This window comes from Orycteropus afer, unplaced genomic scaffold (genome assembly GCF_000298275.1).
Source record: "Orycteropus afer afer isolate SDZICR_OR568_19922 unplaced genomic scaffold, OryAfe1.0 scaffold00267, whole genome shotgun sequence".
NCBI lineage: Eukaryota > Metazoa > Chordata > Mammalia > Tubulidentata > Orycteropodidae > Orycteropus > Orycteropus afer.
Genome location: NW_006921854.1, coordinates 1768228 through 1783620, shown reverse-complemented (window position 1 = coordinate 1783620; position 15393 = coordinate 1768228). Strand labels below are relative to the sequence as shown.

General features: G+C 42.2%; 1 protein-coding gene across 1 annotated transcript in view; it reads left to right on the top strand.

Moving 5' to 3' along the window:
* The window catches only part of PLPPR1 (phospholipid phosphatase related 1), a 122374-nt gene that overhangs the window by 88752 nt on the left and 18229 nt on the right, over positions 1-15393 (top strand). The gene's annotated exons all lie outside the window — the stretch shown is intronic.

Here is a 15393-nt window from a genome sequence, read left to right as displayed (position 1 = left end):
TTTCCCACAATGCAACAGCTCTCTTCCTACTTCCTACCCATAGTTACCTTTTCCCTGTGGCCTTCCCTCCTATGCACTCCTGCTCCCTGAGCTGTCTACCTGTGCACACACAATCCTTCTATTCTGCCATGACTGATCTCTCTAAAGAGTGTATCTACCTAATGTAAATGTGGACCTCATATGCCTGTCTTTTATTTGACTGGAAGCCACAGGAGTGGTTCAATTCCAGACCTGAAGAGAAGCTAGGGGCTATAGTCTCAGGGTTTCTGCCAGACTCTATCAAACCAGCAAACCTGGTGCCCCTTTTTCATTTTTTTTTTTTTTTTTTTTTTTTATGATTTTGAGTTTTGTTCCACATTGTTCTCCCACTCTATCCAGGATCTGCTACATAGATCCACATCTGAGTGGTTGACAGTGGTAGTCAGACGATCCTTTGATTTTTAATTTATTTTTATCTTTGCATCCATATTTAGTCTCTTATAGGCAGCATATTGATGGGTCCTGTTTTCTTATCCTTCCTTTTCTTTTTCTCTTCACTGGTGCATTTACTCTGCCTACATTCAGTATAATTATTGATTGGTATGTATTTACTGCTGTCATTCTTTTTTTTTTTTTTTCTTGGTGTCCCTGGTGTCTTTCGTCCATATTATTTTATAGGCAGCATATTGATGGGTCCTGTTTTCTTATCCTTCCTTTTCTTTTTCTCTTCACTGGTGCATTTACTCTGCTTACATTCAGTATAATTATTGATTGGTATGTATTTACTGCTGTCATTCTTTTTTTTTTTTTTTTTTAATTGTGGTGTTGATGATTTCTTTGTTCCATTTATTTTTCTGTGCTAAGTTCATTTTGTTATCATATTTTCTTTTCATTTGCATCATTGCTGTTGAATTTGTGTTTACTAAGTCCTTATGGAAGCTCTGGTGGTATAGTGGGTAAAGCATTTCGCTGTTAACCAAAGGTTGGTGGTTAGAACCCACCAGCCACTCTGCAGGAGAAAAGTGAGGCATTCTGCTTCCATAAAGCTTTATGACCTTGGAAACTCTATGGTGGCAATTCTACTCTGTTCCATAGGGTCACTATGAGGTGGAATTGACTTGTTGACAGTGGATTATTTTGGGGGGTGGGAGTCAGTCCTTATGACTTTCTTCCTTCTTAATTTAGTTAAGAGGTTTATTAATTTTCTTTGTGGTTACCTTGTAATTTATTTTTATCTTCCTGGTAGCATAGTGCCTAGGGCACTTGACTGCTAACCAGAAGGCTGGCTGTTCAAACCCACCAGCCATTCCTTGGAAGGAAGGTTGGGCAATCTACTTCCATAGTGATACCACCTCGGAAACCCAAGGAGAGGTCGCTGTAAGTCAGGTCTGTTTCAAGTGCACATGACAACAATAACAACAAGAAATTTAAAACAGTCTGTTCTGTATTTATATCATCCTGACATCCTATTTGGAAATTCTGTAATTATACCATTTATTCTCTCTTTCTGCTTTGTAGTTGTTGTCATTTATAGATCAACACCTCTGAATCCGTATTTTCAGTCTTGTAAGTTTATTTTATTTTTGAGAATTATTTTTATGGGTTGGCTTCTGGGTGGTATTGTCACGTGTCTTAGTCTCATGTTGTTGCCTGATGTTATTTCTCTGTCCAAAGGATTCCTTTCAGCATTTCTTGTAAGGTTGGTCTGCTTTTGACAAATTCCCTTAATTTCTGTTTATCTGGAAATGTCCTAATTTTGCTCATATTTGAAGGACAGTTATCCTGGATATGTAATTCCTAGTTGGCATTTTTTTTTTCCTTCAGGGTTTTATATATGTCATCCTATTGCCTTCTGTGGTTTCTACTGAGACATCAGAGCCTGTCTTACAGGTTCCTGTTTGTAGGTAACATATCATTTTCCCTGATATGCCCTCAAGATTCTTTCTTTATCTTTTGTTTTGGAAAGTTTGATTATGATAAGTCTTGGTAACTTGCTTTTGGGGTCTATCCTGTAAGGAGTTCATTGAGCTTCTTAGATGGATATCTCTACATCTTTCATGATATTAAGGAAGTTTTCTGCTACCAAATCTTTGACAATTCTCTGGGTTTTTTTGTTTTTTTTTTTTTTTTCATTCTCTTCTTCTGGAATTTTGATTACACATGAATTTTTCCTCTTGATAGCATCTCACATAATTCTTAGGCATTCTTCATTTTTCTTCATTCTTTTTCCTGATTTTCCATCATACAAATAGTTGTCAAGGGATTTGTCTCATGATTCACTGATCTAGTCTGATGTTGATTCTATTCTATTCTTTTGTCCTTCTAATGTGTCATCTATGTCCAAAATTTTAGTGTTAACCCTCTGGATTTCTAATCACTGTTTTTGTATGGTTTCTAATAGTCTATTTATTTTGCAATTTTGCTCTTATATTTTCTTGAATTATTCTACAGTGTTGTTTGTCTTTTCCTTGATTTTGTTTGTAGTTTCCTGGATCTCTTGTATAAATCTTTGAGTTCCTTATTAGATAGTTCTATAATCTGTTCTTCTTCAGGGAAGTTTCCTGGCTCTCTAGTTGGGTCACTTACTTGCACACTTGTCCTGTTTGTTAGTTTGATTTGAAGTTGTATGTTGTCTTTGAGACATTTTGAGTTGCTATATTCATTTATTGATTATGTGTTGGTTTGTTTCATCCTGATTTTTTTGTTTTGCTTTGTTTAAAAAGTAGGGTGTGTTACTTTGGTTGCTAGTTTGGCAGCAGTGGGAGCTCCCCACCTGTCTCCAGGTGGGTTGAATAACTAGTGGAAGTGTGGCTGCAGGTCTGTGCTGGTCATGAAAAGCAGCTGTGGGTGCGGTGAGCAAGTGTTGTCCACCATTTGTCACTGACCAAGTGGTACAAGTGTGGGTAGTGGTACTCACCCTTTGGATGGGGAAGTGGTTGGTAGGTGTGATTGACTAGTGGGGAAACAATGCCTGCCCCCCATTGGATGGGACACAGAAAAAAAGTGTTGGAGGGATGAGAAAAAAAATGGGTAAAAATAAAGGAAGAAGAAAATACATAAAAAAGAAGAAGGGGGAAAAGAAGAAGAAAAAAGTGATGAGAAAGAAATAAAACAATAAGGGAAAAGAAAGTGTGGCATGGGAGTAGTCACACATGCTTCTAAGGTGGTGGGCACACAGTGGCCTCTCCATTGAGTCTCGCAGTGCCAGCCTCAGTAGTGGCAGGCTGCCACGTGATCCTCAGGAGTGCATGCTCATGGATCGTGCTCTTGGAGGCATCAGGATCCTGGTGCATGGACCACACGTGTACATACCTCCAACAGCAGAGGCTGCAGGTACAGCTTGTGGTCCATGAGAGCGAGCCCTGTGAATCACACAGGTTCTGTGCACACAGAGCAAGATCTGCACATACGTGGCTCAGTCCTCTGTGAGCACATTGTGGCAGGGGGCCATTGGTGGAGGGAGGTGGTCTGAGTGAACTGGGCAGGTGGGAGGGATGACAGGGGAGGTATCCCTAGCCATTGGGTTGGTGGGCAAATGGGAGATGCTCATCCCTGATCACCAGGAAGGTGGTGGAGAAAGTGGGAGAATGCACTTCTATGGTCACCATTCACTGGCATTGGTCGAGTGTGCTTCTGGATGAGTTCAGCTTATTATATGGTTCCTGCCCAATTCAATCAAGGAAGGGGCTGCCCAGAGTCTAATGTCTCCAATCACTACCTCACAGGCTTCCCTTCCATGTGGGCCCTCAACCCAAATGACTAGGTCTCACTACTAATGAGTGGTTTCATCCCCTTTTACTAGCTCCCTCTTCACTCTGCAGTCACTATTACAAGTAGAATTCTCACCTGCTTCCCTGCACTTTCCTCTCTTAGATCTAGCTCCATTCTGCTCACCTTGGTTTACTCCTGGCTTGTTTACAGTGTGCCTCTGTCTTAATGGGGATTCCATGAAGTTGGCTTCTCCTCACCATGTATGTTGCTTTTTGTGTTTCAAAATGGCTACTTTGTGTTGGGTCGCTGCTCCATCTCTCTCCTCAAACACTGTTTTCATTTTTTCCAATCAGTGTTTAAGCTAATTCTTTGTCATTTCATTTGATGTTCGTAATTCCAGGATTGTCATCTGTATCTGTTTCATTTCATTTTTTGAGTCTTTGTTATAGAGGGACTGGGCAGAGTGTGTCGCCAGGACACCATTTATATAGGCCTGCCTATATGCATTGGCAGAGAGAGTCTATGTTCGTTGTGTGTTGTGACTTGAGGGATGTCAGAAGGTTCCTGCCATCCAAGAATGGATCCCTTAGATTGTCTCTTGTGGTGCCTGAATTCCCACTGAGTCACTGCAATGGGCTAGGACATGGTTTCAGGAAGAACATTATTAGTGTAAAAATTTGTCCCCCTGGGCAGATTCCCATATTTATATTCAATGACACATTAGTCCATTTGGGTTTATCGTAAGCTAACAGCTGGATCTGGAAGCAGCCAGGGCCATTCAAATTGAGTGAGTTAAAGTTCGGTAGCATGAGGTGCTACTTATAGGCAAGGGGTGATAGGGTCAGGAGAGAGCAAGGTAACACGTAGACCTTGGAGAATTTGCGGAAACAGCAGGGAAAGGGAATTGCTGAATAATGATATACTTCCTCCATGCTTGTCCTCTTGTTTTTTGGCACCAGGACCCACCTGGTAGCTCAAATCAAAAACCCAAGGGTTCGTCCTTCAGTCCTCACATCTAATGAACCCAGCTGTTTTTAGGTGCCATGGAGTTGATTTCGACTCACAGTGACTGTGTATGAGAGAGTAGAACTTCCCTTATAAGATTTTCTGGTCTCTAATCTTTAAGATGACTAGAGATCTCCAAGGAACCAAGAAGCAGAAGCTGAAGAGGGAAAGACCTTCCTCCAGAACCAGCAGAGGGAGAAAGCCTTCCCTTAGACCCAGTGATCTGAATTCAGATTTCTAGCCCACCAGCCACTCCTCGGAAGGAAGATGGGGCAATCTACTTCCATAGTGATACTGCCTCGGAAACCCAAGGAGGGGTTGCTATGAGTTGGGTCTGACTCGAAGGCATATAATAACAACAACAGTCTTTATGGAGGGGTCCTGGTGGTGCAGTGGTTTAGCACTCACCGGCAAGCTGAAAGGTCAGCAGTTTGAACCCACTCCGTGGGAGAAAGATGAGACAGTCTGCTTCAGTAGAGATTTATATCCTGGGAAATACTGTGGGGCAGTTCTACTGTCCTGTAGTGTCTCTGAGGAGCTCTGGTAGCATAGTGGCTAAGGCACTTGACTGCTAACCAGAAGGCTGGCGCTTCAAACCCACCAGCCCCTCCTCGGAAGGAAGATGGGGCAGTCTACTTCCATAGTGATACTGCCTCAGAAACCCAAAAAGGGGTTGCTATGAGTCAGGGCCAACTTGATGGCACATAACAACAACAACAACATAGTGTCTCTGAGTCAGAATCAACTCAACAGTAATGGGTTTGGGGGTTTGGAATCTTTATGGAAGCAGATCTCCAGGTCTTTTTTCAGTGGAGCCACTGGGTAAACACTTGGTGGTGTGGTTCTACTCTGTCTTATAGGGAGCTGTGAGTCAAAATCCACTCCATAGCAACAAGTTTGTTTTTTTTAAGTCCAGAATAGTTACTTTTTCTGAGTTAAAAAAAATTTATCCAAACATATGACGTTAGACTGTCTGTTAGCACCTAAAATAGCCAGTCTTCCTGAAACTAGTTATTATGGTCTTTTCATTTGGGATCACATGTTGTTGTTGTTGTTATGTGCTGTCAAGTCTGCCCCAACTCATAGCGACCCCTCCTTGGGCTGCCGAGGCAATATCACTACGGAAGTAGATTGCCCAACCTTTCTCCCAAGGAGTGGCTGGTGGGTTTGAACCATAGTTGCCCCATTATTACTTCTAATAAAAATGTGATTAAATACCAAGCAATTAAATACCAAGTCTTATGCCATTTAGATCAGACACAAAGGTTAGGTAGCACTGGACAGAATAGAATGTGACTTAGTAAACAGTTAATTCATGTAACACTAATTAATTGCCGTAAATTAAGTGTGATCTAAATGAGGCATGAATATTTTAAATGCCATTTCAAAGGTCATGGTGTTTTATAGTTGTAAGAATTGATACCCTGAGACAAGCTTAATGTCGGCCTTTTCAAGAACTAGAAAATCCTTCTCGATTTTGAAAGTCATTTAAATGTACTTTATCTGAAAAGAGACTTTATTTTTCTATCATCAGTTCATTCCTACTTGCATCCAAAATTTATATTTAAATTACTTGGAGGACTGGTCATATTCATTCAAACTTCAACAAAGAATTTATTGAGCATCTACTATGGACCTGATTGAAATGCTGACGACATATTAGTAAACAAAACAGAAAAAAAAAAAAATCCCTCACTGAGTTTATATTCTACTGGAGAAAGCTGGAAATTAAACAAAATAAATCAATTATAGTGTTTTTTAAGAAGATAATTGCTATGGAGGGAAAAGAACATACAGAAAGGAATAGGGAGTTTTGGGGGATAGATACGCTATTTTAAATGGAGGGAAGATGTCATACAATGGGAACAATATCTAAATGTGGCTGTGACTTCACAACAGGATGGAACAATAAGGACAGGGATGATCCTAACACTTCATCGCCCACTCCAAGAGATGTGCTTCCCAGAGAATTGGGCCAGCTCCATGCACTGATTCAGGACGTCTAGCCCACCCAGGTAGTCCAAAAATAAGTCACAGACCTAAGGCACTCAGCTTTGGTTCTGAACCAGGAGTCTAGTCTTCAAAAGAAAAACATTAAGAGCAAGGCAGGATGTGTGCCTATAAGCAGATGGAGATGTTCCTGGAACTCAGTAACAGGAACTAAAGTTGAAGATCAGATGTCCAGATCAGAAGGAGAGAGCCAGGATGGGTCTTAGGAAAAAAATGGAACCCCAGTGTTTTGGTCCTCTAGTGCTGCTGTAACAGAAAATACCATAAGTGGATGGCCTTAACAAACAAGGATTTATTACAGTTTGAAGGCTAGAAGTCCAAGTTCAAAGTGCCACCTCTGGGGGCTAGGCAAAAGCCCCTTGACCTTGGCCTTCAGCTCTGCCTCTTGCTCCCAGCCCACTGAAGCTGGAGGCTTCTCTTAACTTAGGTGGCTGCTGGCTGCTGAGGCTGACAAACCCAAGGTCAACAAATACAATGGCACAGTCCCAAGAATATCAAACAACACAGGAGGATACTAGTTCAAGTCAAGGAACAATCTCAAGATCGGCAGGCAATGTGGTGGACTGCTGAGTGAAAACTCAGGTAGGTGCAGGGTCCAAACATGTCAGAAAGCTCAGAGACCTTTCTCAAAACTTCTCCTTATAGACTGGAGGTGGATCACATCCCTGCAGTAGTTACTCAGCTGCTCACAGTCGATTCCACCATGGACTTGAGTACCAGTCTCATCATGGGGAACAACTACATCCAGCCACTCAAACCAAGCCCAGCCAAGTTGACATACAGCTTAACTACCACACCCAGATTTTAGATTCCATGAACAGCCAAGCCATCGGATTTTGAGACTAAGATATTTCGTTGTTCCTACCAGACATCCAGTGGGTGAGGCTTAAGGATACAAGGGAAGGATGCCAAACGAGATGGCCAAAAAGTCACAGAGAGCCAAGGGCCAACCTTTGCTCAGGTCTCGAGGAGTTGTTAAGAGGCTGCTTTTTGTTGCTGTCCTCACTGTTGAGACAAATCCACTCTCTTATGAATGTCATCCTCTGTGCACCAGAACGTCACAGACCTGCACAAGACTCCTAGCCCAGACCTCCATAGATCACCCTTAGCAGGAAGAAAGCTAGTCTTACGTGACTATTGTCATCCTTTCAAAGGGTCCTTCCCAGCACCAGTGTTTAGATGCTACGCTGAAAAGGACTAACAGGGGAGATACTGCTTTCTCTAGCAACTTGCAGGTTAATCCCTTTAAGCTGAGTTTCTCCACTGACTGCTGTTACTGTTTGGGACAAGATGATTCTCTCTGTGTGGGAGGGTAAGGACTGTCCTGTACATGGTAGTATGTTCAGAAGATTCCTGGCACCTACCTATACCAGATGCAGAAGCATCCCCTTCCCCACTAGTGACAATTAAATATGTCTCCAGAAATGGCATAATGTGCCCTTGGGGCCAGAATCACCTCCAGTTAAGAACTGCTGCCATAAAGATGTTTTTTTTATTTTTCTTTCTTTTCTTTAAAGTATATTTCAAAATTTTTTTAAAAGAAACCTATCTGAATATTTTTGCTATGCAAGGCATTAAATGTATAACCAAACTGTGTCCACAAAGGCACACAAGTACTATCCAAACATCCAAAAGGAGTCCAATAATTGGTAAGGAGCTGTTTCAAAGCTTTCTGTACTTCGTTAGTAAAATAAAGCAGTGTGTGTTTTGGAGGCAGGATTTCAGGGATATAACTCTGTTTTCATTATGAATTGTCATCAGGTTGGTTCTGACTCGTGGAGACATTGCGTGTACGGGGGGAACTGCTCCATGGAGTTTTCAAGGCTGGCCTTTCAGAAATGGATCATCAGACATGGCTTCTGAGTCCCTGTGGGAAGGTTTGAACTCCCAGTAGTTGAGTGTTCAATTGTTTATGCCACCCAGAGACTACCAATTATTTCATTGGGACATTACACTGAAATGCGTCCAGCAGAGGCCAGTAGTGCCAGACCAGTATCTGTGAGTTGCCAACAGAGTTGGAAGCCACCCAGCAGGGTTTGATGCTGGCCTGGTGGTGAGGATGGGAATGGATTCAGATCACCATTTTCAGTTTTAGAAACTTCTGAACATGGAATCAGAAAGGGCCAAACTTGAAGAGTATTACTTTGGAAGTCCTCTGAAAAGTCCAGCTTTGATATGCCTGTTTTTAGATTCTCTGGTAGAATTCTCTGCACTCAGTTTGCATCTGGGATCTTCTCTCTAGATTTATCTGCGTACACATCCGCCATGTGTTTTTTTTTTTTAAATTGTCATTGCCTCTGCAGACTGCTTGTGAGTGGGGAGTGAGGCATTTGAGAGATGAAGGACTGAGGGACATCCTGGAAAAGGAGGTGTGAGGAGACAATCCTACAAGATAAGAGGGCTCTTCATACCAATGAGCTTAAAGCTTCATCCACACCTGAGCAGCACCTGGACCTAGAGTCATAATTTCTGTGCAGTTTTGCAAAACTTCAAGAACAAATGCAAGCTTGAATGTTTTCTAAATTCTCCATTTCTTTTTCATTCATAAGTGTGTTTACACCCTTTCAGCAGCCACCTCCACAAATAATGAAGATATTTGAAACCTAGATTTTATTATTATTTTAATTTTTTTATTATTTTAAAATTCCATCCATTTTAGTGATTCTCATCTGGAGATGATTTGGGCCCATAAGACATTTGGCAACATCTGGAAGCATTTTTGGTTGTCACAACTCTGGGGAAAGGGGAAGTAGGAAACTGGCATTTAGTGGGTAGAAACCAAGGTTGCAGTTAAATAGCCTACAGTGCACAGGCCAGCCCCCCACAACAGAGAATTGTCTGGCTCAAATTGTCAATAGTGCCAAGACTGGAAAACCCTGATTCATTCATTTGAATAAAACCATGTCATCAAGAAATTATGGAATTTTATGCTTTGGGGAAATACAAATGTATTTGTTTGTTCTTTCATTTGTAAAAAAAAAAAAAAAAACATATATTTAGGGGTCTTCCAGTTGATTGCACATCATTTCTAATAAGTAATTACCCCTCTTCTTCCCTTGCCTTGATGAGTAGTTACAATAATGACAAATACAGGGCATTAAATACACACACACACACACACACACACCAGTTCATCGCATTGTAAGAGGTGTTCTATTAATGCAAAAGATGAAAAGCAGAGTCAGATATTTGTTGTAGAATGTTATAATTGTAGATTTCTTATCTCTTTCCTCCATTGTCAAAGTAATTTTATAATAAATTTACTTAAAATACTGAGGAAATTTACTTCACTCAGTTATAGCAATGATACTAAGTAATATCTATATGTTGTTGTTATTGTTAGGTGCTGTCAAGTCAGTCTGACTCATAACAGCCCTTTGTACAGTCCTGGGCCATTCTCACAATCATTACTATGTTTGATGCCATTGTTGTAGCTACTATGTCAGTCTTTCCATCTGAATGTCTTCCTCTTTGTCACCGACCCTCTACTTCAAGCATGACATCCTTCTCCAAGGCTTCCTGATACCATGTCCAAAGGCCTTCTGATATCAAGTCCAAAGGCCATGAGATGAAGTCCTACCTCCTCACTTGTAAGGAACATTGTCCACGTGCTTCTTCTATATCGGACCCACAATTTACAAAGTGTTTTTTACAATTATTTTCTATGATTTGCATAATAATCCTCTGACATAAAGACTACCTAAAATGCATTTTATACACGAAGTAACTGAGCTTCAGATTAATTGATTTAAATAAATTCTATTCTTATGATTAAAACCATGCCATCGAGAAAAGTAGACTCCTGTCAGCTGTTGGTGTTACCGTAGCACCTGTAGGAGAAACAGACCACAAAAATTATTGCTCTGTGGACTCCTGAAATTAAATATCCAAGGGACCATTGTGTTCGAGTTTGTCACAGACTTCTCAATAAACATATATAATATTTGATGTATGTGGATTGATTTGCACTGATGTTTTTTGTATCATACTAGCAAAAAATCACATTCATTGCCCAAGTGATGAAAATAGTGCTTCATTCAATTATGACATGTCATAGATATTCCATCATATTCTTGGAAATTACTGGTTACAAAATTGAGTAATTCCTGTTCTCCTATGGTCAGTGCCACTCCTCGGAAGGAAGATGGGGCAATCTACTTCCGTAGTGATACTGCCTCAGAAACCCACGGAGGCGTCTCTGTGAGTCGGGTCTGACTCGACGGCATGTAACAACACCAACAATATGGTCAATGCAATACATTTCATTGAAGCCATGCTTTAAATCCTTGCCCTTTTTTTGTGAATTGCTACCAAGTATATATAGCTACAGTGATTTTATCAAGGCCTGGTGCCTGTATTTTTTAATGCAAGAAAAAATAAGCAGAGAGAATCATGATTAAGAATATGGACTCTGGAGCCATTCTGTTTAGTTTCTAATCTCAGCTGCTCTACTGGCTTGATCAGGTTAATTAACCACTCTGTGTCTCAATTTCCTCATCTGTGAAATGTGGAGATAATAGTAGTATCTACTTACAGAGCTGTCATGAGGATGAGATGGATTAATGTTGCAAAGCACCTAGATCAGGGCCTCCCATCTACTGAGCACTATATATTAGCTTTTGTTATTATTATCTGTTATCTACGACAGTTATAGTCAAACATCTCATCAACTCAGTATATCCTTTCAAGGAAATGGTAACTGTAGATAGATGGTTTTCTTTATTAGATAACTTCATTTGAATGAAGCATGTAAAGAGGAAATGTTCACGTATTCTCAGTATCACACAACAAAGTAGTTATTTCCTTCTGTCTTTCATTGTATGGTTTTGCTACATGGAGGCAAAAGAACAGTCCTGTTTTAATCATTGTTGATTAACAGGTTGAGATTGTAGGTGGGGGGAGGAGTGGGAAGAGGGTGCCACAAGCTTCAGTGCAGGATGACAGTCTGTCCACAGAGCAGTGGAGGCCTTCCAGGGTGGGAACACTACCCTGCTTCTCACGTATGAGGAGTGCTGCTACTAACTTAAGGAGCTCTGGTGGCACACTGGACTGCTAACTAGAAAGTCAGCAATTCAAACCCACCAGCTGTTCCATGGGAGGAAGATGAGGCAATCTACTTCCATAAACATTTACAGCCTTGGAAACCCAGTGGGGGTCACTATGGGTCAGAATTGACTTGATGACACTGTGTTTGGTGTTTTAGTTTTATTTTAACCCAAATAACTTGTTTTTATGCTCGTGGGGCACAGTGCCTAAGGCATTTCACTGCTAACCAAAAGGCTGGCGGTTCAAACCCACCAGCTACTCTGCACTCACACCTCCTTGTGTGGGGAGGAAACCACTGGGACGGCATCATCTACGTTTTTCCTTGCGTGATTTTAGAAACTCAGTGGGCTAATCCTCCAAGCCGCGGCTCTAGGTCTTCCCATCCCAGCCGTTTTTGGAATGCAGAACTAAGCCACAACACTAAAAACAACAAGTTTCTCAAACACAAAGCTTTGGTGACTCTAAAGACGTCTGTATCTGCTTTCAATTTGAAAATCCATTCAGAAATGTAATGCACTCCCCTGCAGCAAGGAGCACCATTGATTGAAACAGAGGAGAGCCATAAGAGAAATAGAACGAGCTAGGGGGACCAGAATGCAATATGTGCCTGTTAGAATTTCAAAAGGACGCTCTCGCTTAAAGACTTTTGGACACCCAACTAACGATAGAGATATTTTATAATTATCTCCTTCAAATCCCGCTTGGCGGTACAGGATACCATAAATGGCGCTTCTCCTCACTCTGAGGACAAAAGTGGCTGTGCTACTTTTAGCTGCTGAGGCTTGAAGGAGAAATTTTTTTAAATGCAAGGGGCTCCAGACTCGGTAACAGACGGATGGCTTGAGTTTCCTTACAAAGGCCCTGTAGGAGATGATGCTGGCTGTAAACCACTGCTGCAGGTCTCATGGCCCTTTGTTGGTGTGGCCTGCGCCAGGCAGGTGCAGTCCTCTGGCCCCCGCGGTGCCCTTCTGAAGCTAGATCAAAGGCACCAGAAAGAAATGTTTTGAAAGCAGATGCTTGTTAAACCATCAGAAGAAGCAGATATCATCTAGAGGAGAGAGAAGAGAGGGAAGCCACTTCCAGCAACAATATCACAGGTCAGAGGAGGGGAGAGCTGGCAGTTTCAGAATCACTGTGAGCGCAGGCTGGCATTCCAGAAACTGATGCAAGGACCTAGACTGACAAGACAAACCCGCCCTGATTGGAAGGGCTTCTGACGAGGGAAAATGCCAGAGGAAAATGCTGTCACGTTTCCTGTTTCAAATCATAAATTACCCTCGTTTCCTGGAACAGTTGGTCTGGGCAGAATTATTGCCCCTAGAAAAAGCCAGAGACCTGGCCTTTGAGAATCTTGCCTGAAGCCGTGAAAAGATTTCCAGCCAATTCACACTCCCAGCACCTGGGGGTGCAGAGTGCCACAGATGATCAATGCCTGCGCTGCGAGGTCAGAGCCTGAGAGTATGAGTCTGCTGACACTATTAAAGAGCCGGTTCTCATTGTGATAAAGCACATTGTGGCAACGCCACAGAAAGGAAGATGACAGCAATCGATACGGATCAAAACGAAACCAGATGAGGCTTTCAGCCACCATCTCTGCTTTAATGGATTAACTTTTGGGTGCTGAGATCAGCACAATTTGCAGATTCAGGACATTGAATATGAGGGTCAAAACTGGGTAGAAATTTATTTGAAACTGTCACAGATCCTGGACATTTACAAGTATTTCTGCCAGGACTTCAAACGGGTTCATTCCAGTGGGACCTCCTGCTGAGAACTTGCCTTTCCCAGCTATACTGAATCAGAGTCTTGTTAAAATGTAGATTCCAACTCAGTCTATCTGGAGTGGAAGGCTGGCGGTTCAAACCCACCAGCCAGTCCTCGGAAGGAAGGTGGGGCAATCTACTTCCGTAGTGATACTGCCTCGGAAACCCAAGGAGGGGTTGCTATGAGTCGGATCCAACTCAACAGCAGTGAGGTTTTTGGTTTTGGGGTGGAAATGCAAGCTCTCAGCAGGAGGGCACACTGGAATGAACCAGTTCAGAGCCTTGATTTCTGCTCCCTCTCACACTTCTTCCATAATTGAGATGCATATTTGCAAAGTGTCTTCCATCCCTTTAAGTGCATTGCACCTACCACGGCTCTGCACAGTCTCTCTTGACCAACTCAACAGATATCAGTTCACAGATAATCTGGGATGCACTGTACGGGCCTGGAGTGAATTCACAGTGAAACTCCCCATAAAGAATTCTGTTTATCCGGGCGCAAACTCACTAGGAAACTTATCCTAGGGAACTCACTAGAGAACAGATAATATCCAGGAGGTAAGGCCCACCCACAAGATCATTAACCAAAGAGCAAAGTCAATGTGGCAAATAGAAAAATGGTCCCCAAGAGATGGCCACATACTTTCCTCGGAACCTGTGGATGTTCCTTTACGTAGGAGAAGAGGGCTTTGCGGGTGTGATTAAGCATCTAGCGATGGGGAGATGAGCCTGGTTTACCCAGTGGATCCAGCGTAATCACCAGGGTTCTCATAAGGGAGACTCAGGAGGGTTAGACTCAGAGAAGGAGATGCAACAATGGAAGCAGAGGTTGGAGTGGGACCGCAGCTGGAAGGGGGCCACAGGACAAGGAATGCGGGCAGCTTCTAGAAGCTGAGAAAGTCAAGGAATGGAGTCTCCTCCTGAGGAAGGAAGCCAGCCCTGGGAACATCTGTTTCAGCCCAGTGAAATCCATTCTGGATTCTGACCTCCAAAACTATAGGAAAATGATCTTGTGTTGTTTTAACCCACTAAGTTTGTGGTAATTTCTTACAGCAATGATATGAAACTAATACACTCTACATTTTCCTTACTACCCTTCCATTCTTCTTCTTTCCTGTCTGCAACATCAAATGAAACATCTATTTTAACCAGGTTTCTAGAATTATTTTTTCCCTTTCTCTTAGGGACATCTCCCTGAAAAAACTCATTCACTCTTCCCTGCCATGGTATTAGTAATAACTCCTCCTGGAAGTATTTGCATTTCTAAAAAGGACTAGAGAGAACCTATTTTCTATGGGAAGAAAGAGAACCGATGTTGAGTAACTACCTCAAGCCAGGCATCATAGTGCATCTCTTGTACAGTTCATCTTATTTCATCTTCCCAGAGTGTCTCTGAGGTACCATGCTTCTCCCCAACCCTCTGCATTTTACAAGGGTACCAAGATCCAGAAAAGGTAAAAAAAAACTTCAAGTGAGGGGGACTAGACTTCAGGGCTGTGTGACTCTCAAACTCACATTCTTTCCATTAGACTACATTGCTTCTAATTTCCTTGTGCAGAGCAGTGACATGCTAGTCACAGAATTGCTGCATCAATTTGGAAGAAATCGTAATCTGCGAAGCAGGTGCCCTCACTGGAAAAACTAAGGTGAGGGCACAGTTTGACTTTGGGCACTACTGAGCATCTTGACACAGGCCTTGTGGACTCACCCCTTGTTCCGGTTGCAGGTGATCAAGAGGGGGAGTCATTCTGAACAAGTAATTCCTGCTGTCCTTTCTGCTCACTGAAAGCTATGTTTCCTCTCAGGGACGAAACCAATCGGCAGTGGATGTTGTTGTTGTTGTTGTTGTTTGCCATCGAGTCGGCCCCGACTCATAGCG